The sequence below is a fragment of the Dendronephthya gigantea genome, unplaced genomic scaffold (assembly GCF_004324835.1).
Source record: "Dendronephthya gigantea isolate DGI-Jeju-01 unplaced genomic scaffold, DenGig_1.0 000258F, whole genome shotgun sequence".
In the NCBI taxonomy this organism is placed as follows: Eukaryota; Metazoa; Cnidaria; class Anthozoa; order Malacalcyonacea; family Nephtheidae; genus Dendronephthya; species Dendronephthya gigantea.
Window position 1 is genome coordinate 93,192 of NW_021163268.1, and position 6,000 is coordinate 99,191.

Sequence of the window (6,000 nt, forward strand, 5' to 3'; positions counted from 1 at the left end):
TCTATATGCTACCTACAAAATAGTCTTTATGGCATAATATTAGAATCTATTTTTGATTTTTTGTGTGATCCATAGAGTAATCAATGCTTGCTTATTGTTGCAAATCAAGTTATGCAATAAAAGAACACATAAAATTGTCATGTGAAATTAAAGCCTGTTAACACTGATGATTATCACTGCAATTTTCTGCCTCTGATATAATGATTTGAATAAATTCAGAAGATCTATACTCATATTTAGTCATCCATATAAATCTGGGGCTGAAAATTGCAACAAAATTTTGTTGGTGTCTTACATACCTGGAATGAATGTAGCTATAGTTTGAACCACCACCATTGACTGTTTGGCTGTCGGGTGTTGTAACTCATTCGCATTCTTCCTATTATCTTTTACTGCTTGCAGCTGGTGTCGTAGCTTTTTTCTGTATCAAACTCAACCAAAACATACTCTTTCACAAATGAGCCAATAGCTTCTCTGATAAATGCTTCAATAACTTCATTTGTGTCATCTTTGGTGGGAATGTTTATACCTTGTGGGGTGTCTTCCGATCTCTTCATGCCACACCATTGCATGAAAGCACAACATATGTATGCTTTGGTTGCAGACAGCATTAAATGCTCAGCACTGCGGTAATTCTTTTTAACCTTAGAATAAACATATACCATATTGAACTGTTGTCGAAGATTGTATAATGTCCCAACCTCTCGTCCACAAGATGCAGTTGCCTTGTACAGTTGTTTCCATATGAGCTAGAAAATACACACATTTCTAACTGTTAATACAGATAAAATAACAATTTCCTGTGAATATCACCAGTTAGAATTAAAGTTTCTGAATAAAATAATTTCATATATGATAAATCTACTAACTGTTGTTTGTATTGATAAATTGACAAATATTTTCTGTGAAGACTAATTGTCATAAATTTCCTGGTGGCAGTGCTGCTAGCATTGCCAGACATTTTCTGTTCATAACTTTAGTAAATTAAAGTTGGTGAATATACAATTAATACACTATAAGCAATTACAGTAATGCATGAAAATTGGTGGTCCTGCAGGTAAGCCAATGAGCGTTTAGTTAATATCTCAAAAAAGATGACGTTTCCTTAGGCGGAGTGACCCTCGGATAGTTTTCCCAAAATTCCGTATGAATTTCTGTTTTACTTCGCTAATTTGAAGGCTTTAGATGTTGTTTAAAACATGGAAACTGCAGGGTAATTTAGTTTAATCATCGGTAATTATTAGGTTGTAGTTTTTGTGGCGTTTCTTCAAGTATTTTTTTAGATATTTATACATTTACGAATGTATATCTGTCATATTTTGATAAACTCTTTCCTACCTTGTCATAATATATAGACGAAGTAAACAACGTAAGCGCGACACGCGCGCGAGTATCACACGCGCAAGTCAAAGTCTGGGCTCCGGCTGCCTATGGTCTCGCCTGGGAATTTTACACTCATGATTCATGAGCCAAATACCTTATCTTGAAACACTAGAATGAGGCTTCCAGACTAAAAGGAGGCATGTGATGTATCAAGAGTGTATCTTGCTGTAACAAAATGCACTCACTATATCCCTAAATATACATAAAAAGATATACTAGCTACTTTTAAACTCACTTGTGAGGGATATGTTGACAAACACTTGAATTAAGGTGCTGGAGGCAAGGGATATATTCTACTAAAACTCTTGTCACAAGTGTTGTAAAGTCAGAATTCATCATTTGAAGCTCATCCTCATTCAACACATAGTTCATGTTCTCGAGCTTACTGATATCAGACACCAGTGGCTTTGTATCACGATCATCTGAGTGATCCGATGGTATGCGATCAAATGTGACATAATGGCCAATCCAATGCATGTCAGAATTACAGTGATTACGTAGGATGATATTTGCAAGGACCTTAAAATCAAAATTGTCAAACACAATTCTTATTTCTCCCTCATTGCTCACAAATTTCTTCTAATCATCAAATAAATTTCCACCAACATCATCCATAAGATTCACAAAGCTTTTTCTGGTCTGTGTTATTCCAAGTTTATTAAATCTCTGGAATGTCTATGAGATCAATATAAAACAAGATAAATCATGAGGGTAGTAAGCAAAACAATATTACTAATCAGAGTAAGATTCAGATTAAAGTGCCGATGTCATGTTTGGGGAAATAGACTTCTTAGATAGTTTAGACGATTTTAAGAACTTTTGCAATATATTTGATAAGTCGAAAATTTCATCTTCATCGACTTTGAGGGCCTCAAAGTTGGTGATTTGGACAAAAATCGTGACCTTAAAAGGACTAGGGCGAGAATGGTTGTAAGATGGATTGTGACGTCATTTCGGGAAGTCGCATTTCTTGTAAAGCCGTAAAACACTGTATTTTATATATTGCGCGAGCGAAGATAGACTTTGAATTGTACTTTTTCAACATTACTGTCGCGTTTCGTTTAATTTGTGGATGCGACAATGTCGTGAAGCTTTACTTATCCGATCAGCGGCGAGGTGAATCAGAAAATAACGCCGAACAAGCTGTTCATTGGCATTGCTACGATCGAACAATCTTGAAGATGACACTTCTCTGAGGCTCTGACTCACTCGTGCTCTGACTGCAGATGAAAGTGTCCATACCAGAATGATGTTTTTAAAATGTGCTGCCAACTATTACAAAGAAAGCCGGAACATGAAGATAAATTGCAAATGCTTAATATACAGTCGGAGACTGGTTCGAAAGACGTGTAGCAGGAAAGATGGTGAGTAGAATTGTTTTCGTATAAATATACGCCATAATATTAACGTTTGCTATTTGAGTCAGATGTTTATTTTACGGTAATGGTGAAGTACCAAAATTTATAAGAGTAGACCAGCGTTTTTCAAAGTAAAACGACAAACTAAGCATCTGGGGTATACACATGAATTCTCATCTAATCCATTATGGTGTGCTGAACAGTGGTCTACTAGAAAGTACCTATAAATTTTATCACCAAGCCAGTTAGCATTCAAAAGTCAAAGAGACAAGAGCTGTTGAGAAATAGTGGTTATATAGCATTCTTTGGTACCATTAATATGTGTATAAGAAATATCTTCAATGCTCTCAATCAGTTCATAATGCATTCTATCATTTTACTTTGTAGCTATCTTGACTTGTACATATTGCATATTGACAATCCTTCTTAATGAAAAGGACTTTCACAGAGATGACCATCTTTAAGGATTTATTTTATACTCCTTTTCATTTACATATTCTATGGTTATAAGTCAACTCAGTCAGAACTCAGAAGAGGTTGTTTCTTTAGGCATTTGATTCATTGCTGCCTTTTGTAAACAACTTATATAATTAATATTTAAGCTTTGTTGTAACACTCTTGCAAATTTCATTATGAATTAGAATTTGCAACAAAATGTTGTCAATATTGCAGTGAACTAGGTTTTCTTGCATTAAAACAAAATATCATGCATATATCCAAGAAATATATAATTTTGAAATAATAAATGTATAAACAAGGCACTTTAATGAAATAAATTTTGAGGGTAGTTTTAAAGATTTATTCAAAAAGTATGCTCATTTAGGGGGGTTATAATACCTTTATTTTGACCATTTGACATAGCAATACATAATTACTGTTTGGTAGGTTTATGTTTTAAAATTTGTGTGTTGTTAAACCACCAATAATATTTACATATATACATTATTCAATAACTGATTATTTTTTGTTGCAAAGACAGTGCAGAACATTTCAATGGCCTTTTATGGGTTTGTGTCAAGTCTGCAACATGGTTTTGCTTGTTTTTAATTTGGATGTCTGGATTGAGTTTGCCAAATCGAAGGTGTAGAAGCAAATTAATAGGTCTCAATCTGTTCTTGTGATTTGGTCATACTTCCAGAATCTGCCAGTGTGAAATATCAAATTACTATTTTTTGGAAAAATAAAAAATATATTGAAAGTACTTGGTTTAATCAATAGTGTGATACATTTCTCATGTTATCTATTGTTGCATACGCACGATATGTAAAATTCGATAAATCATAACCAGTGAAAAGAGCATTGATGAAACTTTGCGACGGTGATATCTTGCAGACAATGTCCTGCTAGTTTTGTTATAATAATTTGACGGGCGCATAGATGTACTTATTGTCTTACTTCAAGCGATCAGCCACAAGTCCCACGACGGATAATCTGTTTTACACCAAAACTTTCGTTGATACCAATATAACTGCTCACGATCTCTTCTTCCTTAATTTAGATGTTCTGATCGAACTCCTCAAAGGTCAAACGCCTCTTATTTTCCAGGTTACCGTAAAAAGTCACACCGAGCTTTCCTTCGTCTTTTGCCTCGGGCGGTGTATCATATTTCGCCTAATTATATAAAATTCCATGTACGGTAGCGCAATTCTTTCGCGTAAATCAGCGGTGTTGGAACTACAAAGCTGTGTTACATCCTTGCACCATTATTAATAAATGTCGAACACATAAAGGCCTAACTTTACACAAAAACTTTGCTTATCCGCGATATAATAATTCAACACTCGTTTTTTTATAATATAGCTTATTGTTATTTTCGCAACTTCCCGATTTGACGTCACACATGACATTAGTTACCAGTTTTTTCAGGGTCACGGAAAATCATAAAAATCGTCAAAATCACCAACTTTGAGGCCCTCAAAGTTGATGAAGATGAAATTTTCGACTTATCAAATATATTGCAAAAGTTCTTAAAATCGCCTGAACTATCTAAAAAGTCTATTTCCCCAAACATGACATAGGCACTTTAAAGTGGCTTATGAGTTGACCTATAACCATAGAATATGTAAATGAAAAGGAGTATAAAATAAATCCTTAAAGATGGTCATCTCTGTGAAAGTCCTTTTCATTAAGAAGGATTGTCAATATGCAATATGTACAAGTCAAGATAGCTACAAAGTAAAATGATAGAATGCATTATGAACTAATTGAGAGCATTGAAGATATTTCTTATACACATATTAATGGTACCAAAGAATGCTATATAACCACTATTTCTCAACAGCTCTTGTCTCTTTGACTTTTGAATGCTAACTGGCTTGGTGATAAAATTTATAGGTAAATAGTAATTTGATATTTATATGTTTGTACACTGGCAGATTCTGGAAGTATGACCAAATCACAAGAACAGATTGAGACCTATTAATTTGCTTCTACACCTTCGATTTGGCAAACTCAATCCAGACATCCAAATTAAAAACAAGCAAAACCATGTTGCAGACTTGACACAAACCCATAAAAGGCCATTGGAATGTTCTGCACTGTCTTTGCAACAAAAAATAATCAGTTATTGAATAATGTATATATGTAAATATTTTATTGGTGGTTTAACAACACACAAATTTTTAAAACATAAACCTACCAAACAGTAATTATGTATTGCTATGTCAAATGGTCAAAATAAAGGTATTATAACCCCCCTAAATGAGCATACTTTTTGAATAAATCTTTAAAACTACCCTCAAAATTTATTTCATTAAAGTGCCTTGTTTATACATTTATTATTTCAAAATTATATATTTCTTGGATATATGCATGATATTTTGTTTTAATGCAAGAAAACCTAGTTCACTGCAATATTGACAACATTTTGTTGCAAATTCTAATTCATAATGAAATTTGCAAGAGTGTTACAACAAAGCTTAAATATTAATTATATAAGTTGTTTACAAAAGGCAGCAATGAATCAAATGCCTAAAGAAACAACCTCTTCTGAGTTCTGACTGAGTTGACTTATAACCATAGAATATGTAAATGAAAAGGAGTATAAAATAAATCCTTAAAGATGGTCATCTCTGTGAAAGTCCTTTTCATTAAGAAGGATTGTCAATATGCAATATGTACAAGTCAAGATAGCTACAAAGTAAAATGATAGAATGCATTATGAACTAATTGAGAGCATTGAAGATATTTCTTATACACATATTAATGGTACCAAAGAATGCTATATAACCACTATTTCTCAACAGCTTTTGTCTCTTTG